We start from the raw sequence: 24,485 nt of genomic DNA on the forward strand, positions 1-24,485 counted from the left end.
ACAGTGCCTGCACCTCTCACCCCTGGTTTCAGAATACCTGCAAGGACACTGTGCCGTCTTCTGGTTTATTTCTTGGGTAGTGATTGGCAGGAGGTCTTTATTGATATCAACCCATTTGAGGCTGTCTCTTAATATTCACGACCTGAGGCTGCTACACAGCGCCTGTGTTATATAATAGTGCCTCTTTTACGATCCAAGATGTCACAGTCTGATGAGTAATGTGGTGCTTGTGGGAGTTATTGAAGGATTAACTGTAGACTCTCAACCAATCCAATAGCTGCAGGAGATGAGGCACCATCATAAAGAATTTATCAAAGTGATTCGTCTCTGTTGCTGTGGGCAGATTACAATCTCATTCTGTCTCAGAAAGTTTATAGCCAGTCTCTGAGTAGTTACAAATGTATTATTAATAATCCTTACAAAAGCAATACATTGTTGCATGATTTAAGCATTGCTCATGTCCAGAAATTTGCAACAGTGAGCCTGACCTCATAATATCACAGCCTGTTAAGACTTGACCCCCCTCCCCCCCCACTGAAACAAAACCTAAAGCAACATTGTGTTTTTCCCTTTGAACACAGATCTTCTCATCTATTCGGTGGTATCTTAAAGCTTGAGTTGACGAATTAGGTTAAAGTTAAAAGCTTAGGTTAGTCTCTCCTCTTTCCTCTCTCTTTAAGAGCTGTTACTGAGTAAAAGGCAAATGAAATGGAATGAAAATTCCTTGTAGGGTTGGGTTGTGTATCAAACTGGGCAGAGTAGATGCTGCCTAGTTTAAACTAGGCAATTCCCAGTGATGGGGAAGACAAGCACGGGGACTTTTCTCCCAGGCAGTGATCTACTTCGTGCACAGCACTGAGCTGTGCCTGTTGGGAAGAAGTCAGAGGCCCAGACAGTTTTTACTAGAGGAAAGGGTCTCCCCAATATCGGGCCTGGCAAGGCCCCCCTCAGGGACCTCGTGGGAAGGGTAGGATAGGATTCAGATGCCCTGAGTCCCACGGTGAAAATACCATTCGTACTCCACCGTCATTTCCATCAAGCTATGAGAAGGGCGTTTTTGAGGGCAGGAAAAGCACAGTAAGTTGTTCTCCAGAACCTGGTTTGGAAGGCCATGTGGTGGGTACAGGCCAAGAGGAGGTGGCTGCTGAGCCTCGCTACCTCTCGGTAGAAGTAATGAACCAGAGCGGTAGAAGTCCAGAGGAGTCCCTCAGGCATTCATGTATCACCTTGTCTCTGAGGCAGCTCCTGCCATCTCACCCTGCATTCCCTGCAGTTCAGGGGACAGAGGCACAGCCCCAGCATCCCCTTCAGCTCCCAGCAGTCTGGCATCGCCACTGCCACCCACCTGCTGCTCTTCTCCATCCTCCTCAGACCCTCCCCTCAGCCTGTAGCCATCCTCAGCACTTTAGAGAAAACAAAATGAACTTCTCATCCAGGTGGGAGGCCAGGGGGCAGGGGTGAGGGAGAAAGAGATGCAGAGACAAGGGACTGCAAAGCATCTTCCCGTGCTATGAACAAGGGGCAAAGCATTATATAAGGAAAGTCTTTTTTTGAGGAGGGATAGGGTTTCTTTTTGTCTTGGAGTGACATCTCTATTTTTTTTAAAAAAAGATGGTGTCATTTTAAGCCTCTTGGACTAAATTTGGACTGTGAAGAGCAATATCAGGATTAGCTGAGTATCAGTGCAGCTGAGAAAGCACAAAACAGATCCTTTCTGCACCGACAGACCTGTGGACATGCCTGGAAATGGTCGGCGATTTTACCTTTTCTGTTGTCTTTCAAATTAGAAGTAAACGTGAAACACTCAATTACTCATTTGCTGTTTTCAGAATTCTTCTGCCTAATTTTTAGATTGCAAATGCTGCAGATGCTGGTAGGTAGAAGCAACAATTACAATTACATTTACAAAGAATTGTGTTGACATTCTTCTAGCAATATTGTTATTCTATGCATCTATCTATTACCTATGTTTAGCATGACTAGAGGAGATGAGAAGTGAAAACAAACTCTAATATTATGCTGAATTAATTTGACCTTTAATATTGCTGTTTGGTTTTTTCACATATCCAAGATGTCAGTTTTATTTTGGTTTAATAGGAGAGCTGATTGTGAGCTGGATAAAATAATGACAGGAGTTTGGCGTTTGAGCTTTGACATGCTTGGATTCAAATCTTGGTCCTGCCATTTATGCTAGCTGCCTCCGCTTTCTCGTCTGTCTAGAAAGGATAATACAACCTGCCATGCAGGGGATTTTGAGGATTAAGTGGATTACTTATCACAAGTTCCATGCACAGTACTTAATAGATGCTTAATAGTACCTAATAGATGCCAAATGAGTAGTAGAAATTATTTATTATTCACATTGCTCTCTAGTAAGGGATCTGAGCTTGATGATGACTGTGGTTTAAGGTTGGATGAGAAGCTTTGGGGAAAAACAGAGCATAACTCGCAGTCAGACAGAAGTCCAGGTGGCAGCCCGGCGAGCTCCATGCCCAGCCAGCAGCCTGCAAGGTCTGGAGCTGCCAGTGAGAACTATCTGAGAATTAAATTATCTTCCTTTTTTTTTTTTCCCTTAGGAGAAAAATCTAATAAATTGGACTGAAAATGTCAATTCTGCATACTTTTTGAGGCCATAGGATATAGGAGAAGATCACGAACTTTCTAATCCTGGCTCTGCAGTTTACTAGCTGGGGGACTTCGGTTTGCCTCCTTACGTAGTAAACGGGAAAAAGTATAACCCTCCGAGATCCAGTGAGGTAGTGTGTGTGAAAATGGCAGCACAGTGACAGGTACAGTGCTTGGTACCCACATTCCTTGTTCTCACCCACCCCACCTCCCACATTCACCTCTGGCTCCCCTTTCGTGTTGAAAAATCTGGTGTTTTCTAGCAGGTCATCTATCAGTTTGGAGTCGCTTCTTCGTGGTGTCAGGGCGTGTCTATCAAGCACCCCCGGAGTAGAGACTTCTACCTGTCACAGACATGCCTCACAGGGGACCAGGTGAACCCACGTCATAGTCTGCGGGAAGTTTTCCAAGAGAAAAGGTTTACTCTTAGAGTTGTTACGTAGGAAACAGTTGGCTGATCTCTGCCTCAAGTGGCTTATGATTCACTGACAAAACCTAGAAAAACTTAAATGTAAGTTTGAGAGAAGAAAAACTGCACTCACATAAATAATATTGAGCAGACTTTTGCTCGTGATTTGAGGATAATTACTTTGTTATTTTAGTCTTTAGGCCCACGTGCAGTAATCTTGCATTTTCCCTTGGTTTAGTCATCAGTCTCAGGCTGTCCGGTTGGGTAGCTTGTTAATAGAAGATAGTAGATCCACTAACATTCCTCCCATTCACCAACGAGACCTTCTTGGCCCTTAACACATTACTGGTACTTGGTCAGAGTCTTACATCATTCACTGTTGTCGTCTGTCTCACTTTGTACTTCCATGAACTTGATCTAATGTGTTCCCTTTGCTTCTAATGCTTATGAAACCTGTGGTTACAGAACCAGTAACTTTCTTTATGATAATTGTGTTTTGATGATCAAAGAAGTGTTTTTGATGTTCTGAAACTTTTCTGATGGAATTCTGGAAGAATCTCTCTCTTCCCTATGAATATTTGAGGAACTGCCAGAAGAAACCACTGAGAAGTCAAGTCCCATGAGTTCTGGACTTGCTACTGTCCTTGGCTCAGGTGTGTTTTACCTACAGAGTGCAAGCCCCAGTGCTTTCACACATTTATTTAAGAGGTAGGTAGTGTTATCCCCATTACGCAGATGAGAAGACTGAGGCGCACTGAGGTTAAATCATGTACCCAGGGTTGAATTGGCTACAAGTAAATAATAGAATTAGGATTTTAATCCCTGGATTTTGACTTCAGGCCTGGTGTTCCTTCAGCTATTCCACGTTAGCATCTAGGGGAAATAGTGGGTTACCAGAAAGGAAATAGGAGTTTTGCAACAGGAGGAGAAAGAATATCTCTGAGTCCTGATACAGTACCCAGTGGCAGCTAGTGAGGACAACTTAGCACAGGGGCAAAGAAAGTTTTCCAATACCTCAAGAGTGGGTGTGATTCTCATGAATAGGACAGGCCTCAGGAAAATGTGTCTGCCGGATCAGTCCTTTAAATGGCCCCACTGCCAAGGAGGCAGTTTCTGAATTGGCACAGAACAGGCGGATGCCCAAAGGTGAACAAAAAAGAACATTCCAGGTAGAAGGGGAAGAGGGGCAAAGGCCCTGAATTGGGGACACACTTAGGATTTTTGAGGAGCAGCAAGAGGGCCCACTGCGGCTAGAGTGTAGTAAGAGAAAGGACCAGTGGAATGAGATGAGGACCACAGAGGTGAGCAGGAAGTGTGGGTTTTATTCTAAGTGTGACTGGGGAGCCACTGGAGGATTCCAAACAGAGAAATAACATGATTTGCTTTATGTTTTGAAAAGATAACTGGCAGCTTTGTGGAGAATTGATCGTAGGGGTTCAGGTGTGGGTACATGGTGACCAGTTAGGAGGTGAGCATAGCAGTCAGGCAAGAGATGGCAATGGCTTGGATGAGGGTGATAGTCATGGAGATAGAGAAGTACAGAGTTAGGAAAGGAAACATTTTACAAGTAAGTCAACAGGACCTGCTCATGGATTGGATGATACAGAGTGAGAGGGTCACATTAATCCACTCTGGCAGGCAACAAGGTGAAAGATGTCCTAACCAGGTAGGTTTTAGGTCCAGATTTCCCCATTAATTGTTCAAGCCGCTTGTCCACACTTGAGTTTATAAAGAAAGGGATAAGCGAGCCTTTGTTGAGCTTGAGGCTGATAGCAATAACCACATCATTTCTGGATCCTGGGGAGTTTAAACAAATGGACAATCAATGAGAAACCACAAGGAAGGAACTGAGGCTGTCTTTGGAAGTGGTACCTGTTTCATTCATTCATCAGATATTGAATATCTGCTAGACATGACCAAGTGCTGTGAATATAAAAGGATGAGTTAGAGCCACCTAGGAAGCTCACACTCTTGTGTCCTTGTGGGAATCTTCACAAACAGCCTAAAAGTTACGTCTTTGGACTGAGATCTCTATGGATGCCAAGTGGGTTAATGTCTCTAATAGACTCAGCAGCCCTTTGATTTCTGAGCTAGTTGTGGTCTTTCTACAGCAGGAACAATTTAGACCTTTTCCTTAATGCATTTCTGAAAAGAATTCTGACTTCACTCTTCCTGGCTAAGAATTGGTGATTGTCCTCTTCATGCCTCACTTACCCCTTCTCACCTACTCATTCCTGAGAGGTACTGGTTTACAGTGGCAGAAAGTATTACTCTTTTCCTGGACGAATATAAAGGGTGCCTACTGTGCTCTATTTTCCCTTCTTACAAGATCCAAGCTGCATTAATTTGTCATTGAATATTTCCATTTTAAGAAGCTGTTAATTCCAATAAATGTTGATGGAGGTTTGAAGCCCAAGCGTTTAATGAAGTCATAAATCAAAGAGCCATAGCAGCTTTCTTCAAATGTCCTCGCACAAAACTATCTATAGGATAGAAGATTTCCTGCGTTGTTATAGCGCCTGCTTCGGGCAGGCAGAAGCATTCCCAACTTGGATTTTAATAAGCTACAGTCAGCACAGTGCAAAAGTGGTATGGAGAAGCTTGACTTTGTGGTTCAAGTGCCAGTGACCGCATGCCCTTTTCTCCTCCCTGTATCAGAATCTGGCTTTGATCATACTTAGCCTTAAAGTTGTACATGTCAGAGGGCAAGTATCACTAACAGATGTCTTTGGTTCATTAGTTTATCCCTGCCCTTTGTAATAGCAGTACCCAGTGTTCTCACCATTCAGATCAGGTCCCAGGTTAATATCCAGCCTCCACACGGCATAGCCTCACGCTCTCATCTGTGGAACTCTGCAGCTATTACCTTTATGTGATGGAATGAGAAAGTGTCTTATGTATGGACTAAATTCCCTCTGGTATTTTTTTAAATGTCTTAAAATATTCACTCACTTATAATCTCATACTTAATGCAGTTTTCCTGGGCTCAGTGGATCTCTGTTTCAACATATTATATCTGTTCTATATAGTGTCATGTATTATTTAAATGCATTTATTATAAAATGGGACATGTGCAAGCTTTGCAGATTGCCAAAGAGGTTGCCCTCTGGGCAGATTGTTCTCTGAACTGCATCACTCATGATCTCCTCCTCCTTCCCACTTTCATTTACAGAGCATCCTAGTACCAGCGTTACCATAGTAACATAGAAAGATTGTTCAAACAAAAATGAGAGAAAGAGAGACAGCACTGAGCTTTCATCCTCACTGTTTAGGTTTCTGTGAACCCACCAACCAGGATAGAGGGTTTGGAGAAAGCGGGGAGCCCTGTCCCCAGGGTGCTGACTGTCATTAGGGATGAGAGTGTTGTAATGTTGGTGGATTCTGAGAATTCAGTTTATCACATATTTAGTGAGCACCCATTGTGTGTCAAACCCCTCTGGCCACTGAGGTTGCAGGCAAGAGAAGACAGGGTTGCTGCCTTCACAGAACTTGAAGTCTAGTAATCTTATCTCTTTCTCATAAAAGAGTTGTTTTTGCAAAAATCTTGACAAAAGTTCCAAATAGAGTCCCTTTTCTGCCAGGAATCTTTTTTCCAGATCTCTTGAGAATAGTTTGTTGGTTTATGGTTATAAAATAAATGTCTGTCCTGAAAACCCTGCTAATGGGGTGTAAATGAGAACGTCTGTTTGAAATACTTAAACAAGCCTTCTATGTTTTGGGAAGTTCTCTGCTGTTATAGATCATAGGTGATGGTTTATAAAACTTTGTAAGCCAGTTGCATTGTTCCTTGCAAAGATCCTGACCTGTTGAGGATACCCCAGGTGGGGTGGAGAGCACAGACGTTAGAAGAACTCCAGACAATGGTGAATTGGAAGTGCTTGTAGTTTCTTGGAGAAAATTAATCAAAATACTATGGTGGTGGGGAGTGATGTCAGCATCATGGTGGAGCGAGCTTCCCCAGTAATCTCTCCCCTCCAACGTACAACGAAAAGGATATTCATACTCCAACAGAGGACATCCAAATACAACACAAAATACATCGGAGACATCCACGCAGCCATACAATGGAGGGTGGAGAGGCTGGAGCCCCTCTCGGAGGATGTGGAACAGGGTAAGAGAAAACTTCACTCCCTCCCCTAAAGACTATGATCTGGGCCTGCAGGAGGCCTCCAAGAGGAAAGGAACTGGGGAGAGGATGTTCTTTTGTGGGAACATCAAGGACTCCTGAGGGTCCTTAAAGCATAGAGGGAAGCCCTCTACCAGGACAAAAGCTTTCATGGGGAGTGACCTTATCAAGCCAACACCCCAGGAGAGCAGATAGCAAGAGCAGAGTGAGAAACCCCTGAAAGCACACTTGAGAAAGTGCACCTTGCGCCACCCAACCAGCACCAGCTCCACTGCTTGGCATCTTGTGGAAGACAGAGGGCTCAGAATACGTGGCTCTTGATCCCCACCCAGTGGCGATAGGCAGTAACTGCAACCAAACAACACTAGGTTGTGAAAAAACAGAGCCACTCCCTACAGCAATTTCAAACATTATATTAGATCTCCAGACCAGAGAGAAAATGACAAGTACTCAGAAATCAGTCCTGAGGACACAGAAATATGTAATCTAAATGAGAAAGAATTCAAAATAGCTATCATCAAAAAACTCAAGTTAAAAGAGAATGTAGAGAAACAATTCAATGAGTTCAGGAACTACTTCACAAAAGAGATTGAAACTATAAGGAAGAATCAACCAGAAATATTAGAGATGAAAGACACAATGGAAGAAAAAAGTAAAATATGAATTCCCTGAATGCTCAAGCAGCCATCACAGAGCAAAGATAGACATGTTGAAATGCTCCAGATAGAGGAGGAGAGAGAACTAAACTAAAAAGAAATGAAGGAAGTCTCCAAGAAATATCTGACTCAATTAGGAAATGCAACATAAGAATTATAGGTATTCGAGAAGAAGAAGAGAAGGAGAATGGAGCAGAAAGTTTGTTCAAAGAAATAATAGCAGAGAACTTCCCAAACCTAGGGAAGGAGATGGAAATCCACATGGAAGAAGCTACCAGATCTCCTAAATACGTCACTGTAAAAAGACCTACTGCAAGGCATATAGTAATGAAACTAGCAAAAGTGAATGACAAAGAAAGAATACTAAGGGCAGCAAGGCAGAAGAAAATAACCTACAAAGGAACCCCTACTAGGCTTTTGGCGGATTTCTCTGCAGAAACCTTACAGGCTAGGAGAGAGTGGAATGACATATTCAAATCTTTGAAGAACAAAACTTTCAGCCAAGAATACTCTATTCAGCAAAAATATGCTTCAGATATGATGGAGAAATAAAAACTTCCCCAGACAAACATAAGCTAAGGAAGTTCATAACCATGAGATGCCCCCCCCCCCCCCCCCCCCCCCCCACACACACACAAGAAATCCTTGAGAAGGCCCTCATACCTGGGGGAAAAAAAAGGGAGAAAGGGGTTACAAAGCATGGAGTAAGGAGATAAATAGGTAGACAGAATCAGAGCAGGATAGCAAATACTTAAGTATAGCATTAAAGACAAAGGGAAGGAAAACACCAAAAGCAAAGATAAACAACTTGTTCTAAGAAAATAAGAGGCCATCAGAAAAGGGACTATCTTATCCACAAGATTTTGAATACAAACCTCACGGTAACCACTAAACAAAAAAGCAGAACAGAGACACAAATAATAAATGAGGAGAAAACAAAGAAACATAACATAAAAAACTACATAACTCAGTTGGTAGACCAATACATAGGACGGGAAGCAAAGGAAATGCAGGAGAACCGGAAAACGAGTGATAAACTGGCAGCATTAAGCCCTCATATATCAATACTCACCCTAAACGTAAAAAGACACAGAGTGGCAAGATGGATTAAAGAACAAGACCCAACAATATGCTGCCTCCAGGAAACACATCTCAGCTCCAATGACAAACACAGGCTCAGAGTGAAAGGATGGAAGACGATACTCCAAGCTAATGGCAAAGAAAAGGAAGCAGGTGTTGCCATAGTTATATCAGACAAAGTAGACTTCAAGATAAGGCAGGTAAAGAGAGACAAAGAGGGGCAGTATATAATGATCAAAGGGACACTCCATCAAGAAGAAATAACACTTGTAAATATTTATGCACCCAACACAGGAGCACCAAAGTACATAAAGCAACCATTAACAAACCTAAAAGAAGATATTAATAACACAATAATAGTAGGAGACCACAACACTCCACTCATATCAATGGATCGATCGTCCAGACAGAAAATCAACAAGGAAACATTGGAGCTAAATGAAAAGCTAGACCAGTTGGGCTTAATAGACATATATAGAACACTCCATCCAAAAACAGCAGAATATACATTCTTCTCAAGTGTGCATGGAACATTCTCAAGGATAGACCATATGTTGGGAAACAAGGCAAGCCTCAATAAATTTAAGAACATTGAAATAATAACAAGCATCTTTTCTGATCACAAATGCTATAAAGCTAGAAAGTAATTACAAGAAAAAAGCTGAGAAGGGGACAAAGATGTGGAGACTAAACAACATGCTATTGAACAAGCAATGGATCATTGAAGAAATTAAAGGAGAAATCAAAAAATATCTGGAGCTTTGCGCAGTGGCAGTATCGTAGCCAATGAGGTTTATCTGAGGTGCGATTATTGCTAATTGAAAACTTTTCCCAAAAAATATCTAGAGACAAATGAAAACATACTATACCAACTCATATGGGATGCAGCAAAAGCAGTATTAAGAGGGAAATTCGTTCCATTACTGGCACACCTTAACAAACAAGAAAAATGCCAAATACACAATCTCAAACTATACCTAAGTGATTTAGAAAAAGAAGAACAAACAAAGCCCAAAGTCAGCAGAAGTAGAGAAATAATAAAAATCAGAGCAGAAATAAATGCTATCGAAACAAAAAAGGCAGTAGAAAGAATCAATCAAACAAAGAGCTGGTTCTTTGAGAAGATAAATAAAATTGACAAACCCCCTAGCCAGACTTACAAAGAAAAGAAGAGAGAAAGCTCAGATAAATAAAATTATAAATGAAAGAGGAGAAATAACAACGGATACCACAGAGATACAGTGGATTATAAGAGAATACTACAAAAAACTATATGCCAACAAGATGGGCAATCTAGAGGCAATGGATAAATTCTTAGACTCTTATAACCTCCTAAAGCTGAATCAAGAAGAAATAGAGAATCTGAATAGACCAATCACAAGTAAAGAGATTGAAACAGTAATCAAAAGCATCCCAAAGAATAAAAGCTCAGGACCAGACCGGTTCCCTGGGGAATTCTACCAAACTTTCAGAGAGGATTTAATACCTATGCTTCTCAAGCTATCCCAAAAAATTAGGGAGGATGGAATGCTTCCTAACACATTGTACAAGGCCAACATCACTCTGATACCAAAGCCTGACGAGGACGACACAAAAAAGGAAAACTACAGGCCAATATCACTGATGAACATAGATGTAAAACTCCTCAACAAAATATTGGCAATCTGAATACAGCAATACATCAAAAGGATCATACATCATGATCAAGTGGGATTTATTCCAGGGACACAGGGATGGTTCAACATCTGCAAATCAATCACTGTGATACACCACATTAACAAAATGAGGAATAAAAACCACCTGATCATCTCAATAGATGCAGAGAAAGCATCTGACAAGATCCAACAGCCATTTATGATAAAAACTCTTAACAAAATTGGGATAGAAGGAAATTTCCTCAACATAATAAAGGCCGTATATGACAAACCCATAGCCAACGTCATACTCAATGGGGAAAAACTGAATGCCATCCCTCTGAGAACAGGAAGAAGACAAGGATGCCCACTGTCACCACTCTTATTCAACATAGTACTGGAGGTTTTGGCCAGAGCAATTAGGCAAGAGAAAGGAATAAAAGGAATCCAAATAGGGAGTGAAGAAGTAAAACTCTCACTGTTTACAGACGACATGATCTTATATATAGAAAACCCTAAAGAGTCCATCGGAAAACTATTAGAAATAATTAACAACTACAGTAAAGTGGTGGGGTACAAAATCAACTTACAAAAATCAGTTGCATTTCTGTACTCTAATACCGAACTTACAGAAAGAGAACTCAAGAATGCAATTACATTTACAATCTCAGCAAAAAGAATAAAGCACCTAGGAATAAATTTAACTAAGGAGGTGAAGGGCCTATATAATGAAAACTGTAAGACATTATTGAAAGAAATAGATAATGACATAAAGAGATGGAAAGAGATTCCATGCACATGGATTGGAAAAATAAACATAGTTAAAATGTCCATACTACCCAAAGCATTCTGCAGATTTGGTGTAATCCCAATCAGAATCCCAATGGCATTCTTCATGGAAATACAGCAAAGAATCCTAAAATTCATATGGGCACCCAAAGACCCCGAATTGCTAAGGCAATCCTGAGAAGAAAAAACGAAGCTGAAGGCATCAAGATGTACTACAAAGCCATAGTGATCAAAACAGCATGGTACTGGTACAAAAAGACCCACAGATCAATGGAACAGAACTGAAAGCCCAGAAATCTTCAACAAAGGTGCCAAGAACATACAATGGAGAAAAGACAGCTCTTCAATAAATGGTGTTGGGAAGACTGGACAGCCACATGCAAAAGAATGAAAGTAGACCATTATCTCATGCCATACACAAAAATAAACTCAAAATGGATCAAAGACTTGAAGATAAGTCCTGAAACCATAAACCTCCTGGAAGATAATATAGGTAGTATACTCTTTGACATCAAACTTAAAGGATCTTTTTGAATGCCATGTCTTCTCAGACAAGGGAAACGAAAGAAAAAGTAAACAAGTGGGAGTTCATCAGACTAAAGAGCTTCTGAAAGGCAAAAGAAACTAGGATCAAAACCAAAAGACAACCCTCCAATTTGGAGAAAATATTTGAAAATCATATATCTGATAAGGGGTTAATCTCCATAATATATAAGGAATTCACATAACTGAACAACGAAAAAACAAACAGCCTGGTCAAAAATGGGCAGAGGATATGAACAGACATCTTTTAAAAAAGATATACAGATGGCCAATAAACACATGAAAACATGTTCAACATCACTAATCGTCAGGGAATTGCAAATCAAAACTACACTAAGATACCACTTTATACCTGTTAAAATGGCTATAATCACTAAGACTAAAACTAACAAATGTTGGAGAGGTTGTGGAGAGAAGGGAAGCCTCATACACTGCTGGTGGGAATGCAAACTGGTGCAGCCACTATGGAAAACAGTATGGAGATTCCTCAAAAAACTAAAAATAGGGGCGGGCCTGGTGGCCTAGTGGTTAAGTTCGCATGTTCCGCTTCAGCGGCCCAGGGTTTCACTGGTTCGGGTCCTGGGCCCGGACATGGCACCGCTCACCAGGCCATGCTGAGGCGGCGTCCCACATACCACAACTGGAAGGACCCACAACTAAAATATCCAACTATGTACTGGGGGGATTTGGGGAGAAAAGGCAAGAAAAATAAAAAAAGATTGGCAACAGTTGTTAGCTCAAGTGCCAATCTTTAAAAAAAACTACCATATCACCCAGCTATCCCACTACTGGGTATCTACCCAAACAACTGGAAATCAACAATCCAAAGTAACGTGTGCACCCCTATGTTTGGTGCAGCACTATTCACAATAGCCAAGACGTGAAAACAATCCAAGTGCCCATCGACTGATGATTGGATAAAGAAGATGTGGTGTGCGTATATATATATATATATATACGCACACACACATATATACACACAATGGAATACTAAAAAAAGTCAAAATTATCCCGTTTGCAACAACGTGGATGGACCTGGAGGGAGTTATGCTAAGCGAAATAAGACAGACTGAGAAAGACAAACACCAAGATGATTTCACTCATATGTGGAATATAAACAAACACATGGACAAAGAAAACAATTCAGTAGTTACCAGGGGAAGGGGGTGGGGGTGGGGTGAGCTCAGGGGGTGAAGGGGAGCACTTATGTGGTGACAGACAAGAAATAGTATACAACTGAAATTTCACAATGATGTAAACTATTATGAACTCAAATTAAAAAAAAAAAATACTATGGTGGTAAATTAGAGGGAATGAATTGGAGTGCCAAGTGAGAAATTAACTGAATTCTATTTTATGCATAGGCAAGTAATTAGTAAGGAAAATTTACGTCATCTGAACTAAATTATTGCTTGACTGTTTGCTGCCTTTAAAAGCCATATCAGTTCCTCTGGTATGCCATATATGGCACTGTTTACTACATTACTGTTCTATCCTAATTACAGTTAGAGTAAAGTAAGTCATTTCAATTCTTGGAGAATCTGACTTCACAGTGTAGCAGTGAAATTTCTTCCTGGATCTGAAAGTGTCTTGGTTCATAGATGAAATCACGATTATTCTGTTATTTTAAAAGACAAACGTTAAAGAGGATATACTGATAACAACAACAGATAGCGATTTATTGGCTTTTTATGAGTAGCTTATAATCTTGTGTTTACCTCCTTCAAAGGGTTTCGGTGTAATAGTTTCTTTCACTTAAATTCAAAAATGACTGAATTCCATATAGTAATTTTGTGGTGAATAAGAAAAAGCCAAACAAAAATAGAATGTCAGAGATTCTTAAAATTTGACCTTCCCCAAATCCCTGAACACTACATCTTTGCTATTTGAATTGTTGGAAGGATGAAAAGAAGCTCTCGGAGTGATAATACTTACTCTACTGATACTAAAAAGTCAAATTCACTGGGTTGAGTTTGAATTCTGTTGTTTGTGCCAGCCTCTGAAAGGATGGACTTTTAAACAGTCAGGTGGCCCAAAGTTAGCAATGGAGCAGTGAGAAGGACACAGATAATCCCAAACTGTGTCATCAAAGCTTGCAGGCTGCATTTGTGCGCAGTGGAGACGGCAGGCTGTCATGCTGTCCTTCTCCAGGCTATGCAACCACTGCTAGAGGGCGAGGATGGGACATCTGCTGCCAGCGTCCAGCCAGGTAGAAATGACTGCTTCCTTCCCCTCAAGCCTGAGACAAATTATTACAAAGCCATCATTTGATATGTCCATGGAGTGGTCAGTATCTCATCCTATTAAGGGATAATCAGTGAGTTATGGAGTACCAGGGATCTGGAGGAGAAAAGTCTTAAGACTTTAGGTACTTGACTTCAGAGAAGTTGAGAACAGTATTGAGTCACCCAAAAAAAGCTATCCTGCAGGCTATTTTCCCGGTTGGTAATCGGTTACTTCAGCCATCCACATTCTCTTGTCCAGATTGCTCATGAGCAAGAACCTCGTTTGTAGCTGCTTGTCTGTGGTTAGAGATTCATTCTATGAACTTGCAACTGTGACTTTCACAGCAGGAAGCCAGCTAGCTTGGGACTGAACTTTTGTCCACCGGTGACACCACCATTTTCTAGCCAGGATAACTTTATTTCCTCTGCAAGTTGCCATTACATTCTGTTCCTCTCTGGGGTACAAATTCATCACAAAAAGAAGCAGTGCTATTCTAAGCACATGCCTTGGCTTCTGCAAGGGCCCATGATACAGGTCTAGATTTGTTTGGAGAGAAAGGTGAGACCGTGAATGTGCAAAGTTCTTACCACAGACAGAACTGGACTTGATGGTTATCTGTAAAACAGACAATGGTGAAATTACCTACCTTAGAGGGTTGCTTAGGAGACTAAATGAGATATTGCAGATGAGTTCATCAGGAAAACAGTGCAGGAAGCAGAAATCGCTCTAGGTAGTTCAGGCAGCAAGGGATTGCATGTGAGGGGGACTGCATGCTTCTGGTGCTTACAGAAGCATTGGAGAGTTGGGACAGTAGATCAAGAACTGTCAGGTCCAAGGACATACCACTACAGCAGCGGTCCAGAGGTCAGGACCTGCTCCTGCCTGACCCCAGGAACCACCACAGTCCTCTTTAAGCACCAACAAGGCAATGACCAGGATGCTGCGATGCTGAAGACAGGAGCTGACCTGCCAGCAGCTATAGCAGCAGGACCACGGCTTCTCGCTCACTCCTGCCCTCCAGGTCTCCCACAAGCATGGAGTACACATCTGGAACACTGCTCCGCACAGGAGGCTGGGAAACCTGATTTTAAGCTTTTCAACCTCTCCAGCTACAAGGAGGATGGAAACCAGGTTGGGAAAATCAAGTTCCATTATTTACCACAGAAGGAAAGTACTTGACACAGTGCCTGCTGAATGGAGTTATGTTACTGCTGCTTTGATATTCAAATGTAAGGTACTACTTTTAACCTGGTGTCTCAGCCCTCATTTCCTAGAGTTCTTTTGACAAGTTGATTTTTAATGGCTCCCAGACACCCAGAATGCCCGAGGGGTTGCTCTCCCCCACACTTAAAGTCGGCACTACTGGCTTGGGAGGCCCTGTTGATTTGGCAGAGACTGCTGCCGAACTCCCGGTGCACAAGTCATGGCCAGGTTGCCCATGGAACTTACAGCTTCGCTTGGGGATACCAGTCACCAGCAGGTAAAGTCATGAGCCTCGGTGGGCAGTTTGGTCCATACGCTACAGAATTGTGCTGTCCAGCATAATAGCCATTTAAACACATGTGGCAATTTAAATTTAAATTAATGAAATAAAATCTTAAATTCTCAATAGCCACATGTAACTAGGGGCCACCCTATTAGACAGTGCAGATAGACAGTATTTTCATCATTGCAGCAAGTTCTGTTGGACAGCACTGCTAGAACATCTCTTCACATGTGAATCAGAACTTGCAGGCATATTTCTAAACTCTGTACAACTTTTGCAAGTTTTCTGGAATATTAATGGAATATTCTGGGGCCCCAGTCTCTTCCCAGTCTGCACCTATAGTCCTAGAGCTTTTCCATGACCCTCAGAGCCACCCTTTGTGTTTAAGGAAAGCCAGGAGGATGATGGTAACTGTTTGATACCTCACTGACCAGTTGACCATTAGTCAAAGGTTGGGTATTCCTGGGTGGACCAGTTTGGTATGCATCCACTGGAAATCGTCACAGCCAGACATAGGCAAGGCAGGACCCTTTGATTGTGTGCTTTTTTTTTTTTTAACTTCCTGTTTCCAGACAGCTTCTTCTTCCTGCCTCTAACATTCTGTATGTCTTTGAGGCTTGATGTTCTATGCTGAAGCTTTGAAATAATTCATTTAAAAATTTGTCCTTGCACTCCCAGCTGTTGGTAGATGTAACACATGCTTTGAGTTGGATGTGATCGCTAGAGCCTGCGCGACAGGGCAGCCCTCCTAGCACTAGCGTTGCAGATGGGATGCGCCTGTCCTTGCGTCATTTGCTGAGGCTGCAGTGCAGTGATTCTGAGCCCTGTGTGGGGGGGCCTTTGTGAGCCAGTGCTCCCAGCATTCATTCCACGCCTACCAGCTTTCCATTTCACCGTCCATCCTTGGGAAACATAGCTGCTTTGGGAGAATCTCCCAAGTTTGGACATGTGGAGTAGAGAGATGCCTACTGTTGAGCTACCGCAAAAAGCCTGAGTGAGACCATCAAAAATGAACGGAATATTCATGTCTTTTTCTCTTCCAGACTCTGTAATTCTCTTCTATCAATGCAGATGACAAGCAAGCTACATACTTTATTATTTGGCTGTCCATAGGAATACCTTCACCGTACTAGAATTTAACATTAAACATTTGGCTTTTCTTGGAAGTGGCTGTATGTAAAAGTTTCCTGCACTTTTTATTTTAAAAAAAGTATTAAAGACACCATTCGTTGTGTTGTTTAATGCCTCTTCTGTAAAGACTTGTGAGATAAATTGCTCTTGTAATTCAATACCAGGGAAAAAGTTATCCTTACTGACACTTATATGCTCCCTCTTTCAAATGTTGAGAGTCATGTGATCTATTCAAATATCTTTTTTTTTTTCTTGAGGAAATTAGCCCTGATCTAACATCTGCTGCCAATCCTCCTCTTTTTGCTGAGGAAGACTGGCCCTGAGCTAACATCCGTGCCCATCCTCCTCTACTCTATATGTGGGATGCCTACCACAGCATGGCTTGCCAAGTGGTGCCATGTCCGCACCTGGGATCTGAACCAGTGAATCCCGTGCTGCCAAAGCGGAACATGTGAACTTAACTGCTGCGCCACTGGGCTGGCCCCCAAATATCTTTCTGCCATTTTTCCCTAGCCTAGGTTTTCTAGTCTAATATTCATCCCCCACCCAGCCTTATCATTGCTTGTTCTTATCACTATACTTCCCTGTATTTAAGTTTGGGTTTTTGTTATTGTTATTTTGTTTTAGTAATTGTGTGTTCTGGTAAACCTATTCTTTTTGGACGTGGGTTAAACATCAATAAATTGGTATCAACTTTGATATGAGAAGTCACCTATGGAGACTTTTAAAATATACATGTCTGGAGTTTACCTCACTACTAGTGAATCAGAATCTCTGGGGGCAGGACTGGAATAGGTATACATATTCTTTTAAATCTCCACAGGTGATTTTGATGTGTTCTCCTGATTAAGAGCCACTGAAGTAAGTCAGTGAATCAGTGGTGTGATAAAAAACTGGAAATTAAGTAGTCAGAAGGTTGAGTCATAGCTGGCCCATGTGAGATGGCAGGTCAAGCAAGTAGTAGCAAATGCTTAAAGAACTTCCAAGGTAAAGAGATAATAGTTGCTGGGAAGTCATGACTCCAGGGCAGTTAACTTCATTCATTGGTTCATTCCTACATATATTTTTGCCTGCTGTGTGCCAGGTATTGTGATTGGCACTGAGGATACTGAAATGGTATAGTCTCTGCCTCTAAGGAGCTCACAGTCTAGTGGGACTGTCAGACAGGTAGATAATGATTAGACTTGTAGTAAATATAGGGATGGAGACATGCCCGGGGCATCATGGCAGCCCAGAGGAGAGGCATCTGGCCAAATCTTGAGGGAAGAGGTTAATGAATGCTTTCTGGAGGAAGCATCTAGAGATCTGGGTCTCAAAGGATGAATAGGAATTATCCAGATGAAAGATTTTCCCAGAAGAGGGGCCAGCACTGTGTGGGAAACTGTATACTGTGTGCAGGAGAGGTCATCTATTGCTGCACAACAAATTACCCCATACCTTAGTGGCTTAAAACAACACTTGCTATCTCACAGTTTCTATGGGTCAGGAATTTTGGAGTGGCTTAGTTGAAGGGTTCTAGCTCAAGCTTCATATTTGGTTGCAGTCGAGGAATCAGTTGGGGCTACAGTCATCTGAAGATGGAGACTTCTGGAGAATCTGCTTCTGAAATGTTTCACTCACATGGCTGTTGGCAAGAGGCCTCAGTTTCTTAAGGCCTCCTCCCCTGGTGTCCTCATGACATGACAGCTGTCTTCTCCCAGAGATTCAAGAGAGGACAAGGCAAATGCCAAAATATCTTTTATGACCTAATCTTGAAAGTCACACAAAATTCTGGTGATTACACATTTCAGCTGTATGCAACATGGGAGAGGACTATACAGTGTGGCTGAGGCAGGGATCATTGAGGAGATCATGGAAGGTGGCTACCACACAGGACATCAAGCTGAAGATAGGGAGTAGCAGGAGAAGCTGGCCAGGTACAGGGCCCAATCATGAAGGAGCCCAAAGGCCATCATTAAGGAGCTGAGACTTCATCTGTAGGCATCGCAGAGCCGCTGAAGGAGCAGTAAGAAGAGAATTGATGGTGTCAGACTTATGTTTTAGAAAGCACTCCGGGACAGTATGAGAAAGAGTTTTGGAACAGAAGGGCCAGTGAGCTGTCACAAAAGATCTGATGTGGACCCAGATCAGGGCAGTTGTAGTATGGAAATGTAGACCTTTGCTCTCAAAATGTGGTCCGTGACCAAGTAGCACTGGTATCACCTGACAGCTTATAGAAGTGAGGGATCCAGGCGTCACCCTTGACACACTGAATAGAATCCGAGTCACATGGTCCTAAAGTTTGAGAAGTACTGTTATAGAGGAAGCAGTAGAAATAATTAGAACATGAGTGTTGAGGAGAAAAGAAGAGAGAAGATTGACTTCTAAGTCATATTTGCTCCACTTATTGTAAAGCATAAACATTTTTACCTGAATCTACAGAATAAATCCAGAGACCTGTGGATATGGACAGTGTCACTAATGATGCGATCTAATAAAAAGAAGGCTTTCTCTTTTATTATAAATCATAATCATATAAATGGTGCCAGCAAAAGAAACCTACTAAATACTTCCCTGTTGTAAGGCTTTACATTATTTTCCAACCAGCTTATTTGTTTTCTTTCAGAGTCTGAAGAACAGATACCTAAATTTTCAGAAAAGAGGCCATGAGGAATGGAATAATATGATCAACAGAGCTTTGGCAAGCTACAAGATAATGCACATTCTGGAAAATGTCCTTATTTCCAGATGACCTTTCCAGGCATTGTCTTTTCTGGAATCAGATTTGGTAGCCAATTAACTACTGAGCCTCATATAGTAAATGTCTGCCAGGAAATCCATTACTTGAATTATGGTCAACGAGAGCCACCACCCAGTGGCTTTTGTACTTGTTATTACAAGTGCATCGTGTGATGTCTGCTGGCTGGCAAGCACCAACTGTCATCATGTGCCATGTGTCAGTCTTTGCTTTGTCCTTCCTTCTACCCAGATCTTTGCAATTAGGAAAACTATATAAATGAATCTGTTCTGGATCTCAGAACTCAAATAAATATGTTAGCTAGTTCTGCAAATAAAGAGAGGGAAGCAAGGGATGGATGAGTAGATGGATGGCTGGATGAATGAATGAAACCTCCAAAAAACTCATAAACGAGCATTAGTACAATGAGAGTACGTTATTCATGGAGGAGGGAGAGTTTCGTTTTGCAACAAGTTCAGCGGCTTTGGTGGCTAATGATTTAAGACCTAAGAATGAGCCTCAATCTCATTCTTCTTCAGGCATGAGCTGCTGTCCCTGCTAATAACACGGAAGTACTTCAGGTAAACTCTTCAAAGAGCATTGAGGTCACCAACTCCAGGAGCTGCTAGAGATTAAATGGCTTCCTCGAGTTGCGACCAGATACAGAAGAGACAAAGGGAAACTGGTGCTTTCGCTTTGGCCGTTCTGACTGACTCCTTCCTGTGTTCCAGGCCCTGGTAGTCTGGTTTCCAACAAGTTATTGATCATTTGTTGAGTCATTTGAATCGTCGGCTTCTCATGATGATATGAAGTTATTTGTTGCTATTTAGAGTGATTAGGCGGGTATCTGACCAGTAAATCTAAGGCTACTGGTAATTACAAAGCCTTAGGTAGTAGCTCTCTACGCTGCCTGGTCACCTGTAAACTCCTTCTGTGGGATTTCCAGGGATCCCTAGTTGTGAGTAGAGAAGTTTTCGATAGTGCTGCACCGCTCCTCAGCTTCAGGGACTTCCATGTCAGGACTCCCAACTCAGACCCTTAGTGAGTTTTGGAAATAAGATCCACCTTCTCCTCATGGAAATGAACTATAGTAGGGGTAAGAGATGCTAATTAAAGTCATTCCCTAGTTTTGTGAAAGATAAACTCATTTTCTTCTTTATGATTCCATCAACTTGACAGGCTTCATAACCCTATTCCTTAGAAGATATACTTTGGAAGGCATTCAGATATCAGAGAATTTACAACTTACCCTCTCTGCCACCTCCAACTCCAGCTTTACCCTTACCCTACATACCCTACTTACTCTACTCCTTACCCTACTCCGCTCTGTTTCATCCCATAATACTGATCAGCTTCTAAACTACAATGTAGTTTACTTATCTTTGTTACCATGCTCCCTCCACTAGAATGTAAGCTGCATTTAGTCTTTCGTGTTTACTGCTTATCCCTAGCACCTGGAAAGTACTTGGCACATAGTAGGTACTCACGAAATATTATTTGAATAAATTTCAGATCCTACAGGACCTTGAAACCTGTTTAGTGCCTTTGTTTAGAGATAAGGAGATTAACTCCCTGAGAGTTTGTGACTTGCCCAAGGTCACACAGCTAGTTTACAGAGGCAGATGTGGACCACGAATGAATGCAGCTCTTCCTCTCAAGCCTGTGCCGTTTCCCCCACCCCCTGCTGCTTTTGGCTGGTGGAGCTGGGCTGGAGATTGGAGGCTACCATTCCTAATCCGTAAGAAGGGACTTTCTGAGTCCTGCCCCAAAATAGGCAGGTATTATGAACATTTTTGCTCTTGAGAAGGCCTTGGTAGTCAAGTGTGGCTGAAGCCTTTTGTTTCTTGGTTGTCTTAGCCATTTTCTGCTGCCGGGATTTTCTCCCTGGTTGAAGAATCCTCCCCCACCCCCCACCCCAGTTCTGCACCCTCCCCAAATCAACACACAGCTCTGTCAGGAAAAGGATCATAACCTCAGCCCCAACCTTCTTTGGGGCACCTTGTGCAGGGGGATTGCTGATGGCATTATTGAAGTGCTGAAGCCCCTTTCCAAGCCATCTGCTTTTTACAACCATTATTTTGACCTTTGAACCATCCCAGGATACTACTTCCTGTGCCACTTTGGTTCTTACCACTCCTGGTTACTTCAAATGATCACACAACCCAGCTCTGGACCCACAAACCGTACCCCAACATCTGGCCAGTCTTGCCTTGCCCTTACCCCCACCCCATACACCCCTTACCAGCCCCGAGGGGCCAAAAGGGAGCATTATAGAAACTAGGGAAGATTGAGCTCATTGATTGGGGGAGAGGGTCAAGAGTTCTGCTGTGGAAGGGGGAGGGCTAGGAAACAGGAAGAGGACCAGGAGATAGGCAGGGCTGACAGCCCTGTAGAGGCAGATTGTCTGGAGTTGAATCAACCACCTCATGTTGTCATTGGAAAATATTCTCTTTTACCCACTGACTACTGTGTTCAAAATATCTCTCACAAGGCCCGCAAACTTCCCTGTTACAGGGCTGTCATTTTTCAGTAGGAGTACTTAAATGTAGTAGTTCAGGAGTGATTGCTTGCAAGTAATTTCTTACACGGTGTTAAATCTCTAGAGAAAAATGTAGGTCTTTCTGCCCGTTAGATGCTGTTGATGAGAGAGAGAGAGAGAAGGAATAGAGTATGGTTCAGTTGGCTTCACAGGACCACCCAGCTAGTACATGAGTTCAGAAGTGTCTCATTTGCAGGGAGAGAGTGATTTACACACCAGGCACTCTTCTGACTTTCCTGGGCGTTAGAGGAGACAAAGCTCATAGGCTGCATTTACAGACGATCCTGAGCCAGCCCCGGCTAGAAGCAAGCCGAGCTTGTTTTCGTCATTTCACCCTCTCTAGCCCATGGGCTGACCTTATTCCTGCCTTCTTGCATTCACTCATCTGAATCCCAACTGTGTGCCAGGCTCCATGCTGGGTGTACACCAAGGAGGCAAAGATGAGTCCTAAGCGACCTCTGTCTTCAAAGACCTCAGATGCTTGGTAAAGATGTAAGTAGGTGAGCAAATAACCAACAGCTATTAGCAAAATTAATGCCTCATAATGAAAATACATTGACATTAGGTCGTGAGCTCTTAACTCTGCTTCAGGAGCTAACGCAGGCCTCTGAGTGGAGTTACCATCTGAGTGTGGTGCCTCGCAGTTTCCCATAAGGCCATCAGAGTCCCAGATTCTCATTAATAAGGACAACCGGGGGCCAGCCCCGTGGTGTAGTGGTTCAGTTTGCGTGCTCCTCTTCAGCGTCCCAGCATTCACAGGTTCAGATGCCTGGTATGGACCTATACACCACTCATCAAGCCATGCTGTGGCAGCATCCCACATACAAAATAGAGAAAGATTGGCAATAGATGTTAGCTCAGGGCCAATCTTCCTCACAAAAAAAAAAAAAAAAAAAAAAAGACCAACCAGGATGTTCCCTCCTCTAGGACTATTTCTGTCTTTTTTATTAGACATCTGATTTGTGTCGTCTAACACTCAGGGCACTGAAGGAGCATGCTGGGTCCTCTGCCTCTAACTCAGCCTCGTAGGGACACCATACATACATTTTTTTCCAAAGAGGGATTTATTATAATATCTGAAAGGAAACTTCTAGGAACTTCCTTGAAGTGCAAGAAATCCCATAGACCCTATTCTCATTACTGCATAGAATCATCCAGCTTTAGAGCTGAACTGACCATCGAAATTAACTTATCCTGTTTAATGGAATGGCCATTGCAGGGTGGACATTGAAGCCTAGAGAGGCTCCAGGACCACCCAAAGTCACAGAGCTAATCGCAGGCAGAGCCAAGGCTAGGACAAGGCCACGGTTTTGCACTTTTTAAGGTACCTTGCAGGTCCCACCATGTGTCAGCATAGTGGGGTGAATAGGGACAAGTGTGACGCTCAGACAAAGGGTGATGTGTATGGGATGTTACTGAGTGAGGGAGCAGAAGGGCCCCTAAAGATCATCTGGCCCGCCTCCCTCATTTTCCTGATGAAGAAAGAGAAGCTGGGAAGGTGAATTGAGGCTTCTCAACCAGGGGAGGTACTGCCCTCTAAGGGGGATTCGGAAATGTGTGTGATCATTTTTGGTTGTCACAATGACTAGGGGATGATACTGGCGTTTAATGGACAGGTGTCAGGGATGCTAAACATACTGGAATTAATGGAACAGTCTTACCCAATGAGGACTCACCCAGCCCCGCATGTCAGTAGCACATTGAGACCCACAAAGTTAATGTGACTTTGCCTAAAGCAAAAGAATCCGTTAGGAGCCAAGAGTGGACTGGACTCTGGTACTTTCCAGAGCAGTAGTTCATCATTGTGTGTGTATTTGGGGATGGGTGACAAAGCCCTCTGAGAAGAGATTAGAAACCTCTTTGTGGAAACCTTCTCATGAACTTTGCACTTAATTTTTAATGGGTTTATGAGCCCTTTTTAGCCCATCCATGAGCCTCAGGTTAATAACTCTAGTGTAGAGAGAGACATAAAGGTAGAAAAATTAAATATGTATATATTTTCTCATGGATAAAAGAGTGCCTAATGGAATGAATAGTAACTGTCTTTTTTTCCCTTGTCAAGTACGCACAGTGCTATCCAGACTATTAGACTGTCATTCTTTTGTTCATTTATCAGAAGCCTGGATTTTGTCCATCACTTGAAAATTATAGTTAATATTTCCTAGAGAGCCAACTGAACACTGCATCTGCTTCCAGCACCTTCCTTGCCTTTCTTGCCCCCGCAGTAAGAAGTACTGGGAGCAGGAGGTGGGAGTGGTACTTAGTTCAAAGGATTTCTCTCCCTGAGCTCTGAAGAGTCTCCTCTGTGGTAGCTGTGATAGTGTGGGTCCTGGCCGGGTGTTGGAAGGACTGCAGGTTTTAATTAGCCAAGCTGTAAATCATACGCTGTGTTTTTAACAATTTTTTTAAGTGGGCAATTTCTGACTCATTAAATCAGTTAAATGGCAAAATGCTCCATTTGAGGATGTTCTGTTTCTTCCATTTGCAACAGGTAGTAGTAGATTCTCAAGCTTCTGTGATGCTGT

The 24,485-nt window shown here is 42.5% G+C and overlaps 1 protein-coding gene and 1 pseudogene across 5 annotated transcripts in view; both read left to right on the forward strand.

The window, feature by feature from the left end:
• The window catches only part of TMEM108 (transmembrane protein 108), a 326,361-nt gene that overhangs the window by 200,919 nt on the left and 100,957 nt on the right, over positions 1 to 24,485 (forward strand). The window lies entirely within an intron of this gene.
• LOC124231433 (uncharacterized) lies at positions 9,654 to 9,776 on the forward strand (annotated as a pseudogene).

Source organism: Equus quagga, chromosome 1 (genome assembly GCF_021613505.1).
Source record: "Equus quagga isolate Etosha38 chromosome 1, UCLA_HA_Equagga_1.0, whole genome shotgun sequence".
Classification (NCBI taxonomy): domain Eukaryota; kingdom Metazoa; phylum Chordata; class Mammalia; order Perissodactyla; family Equidae; genus Equus; species Equus quagga.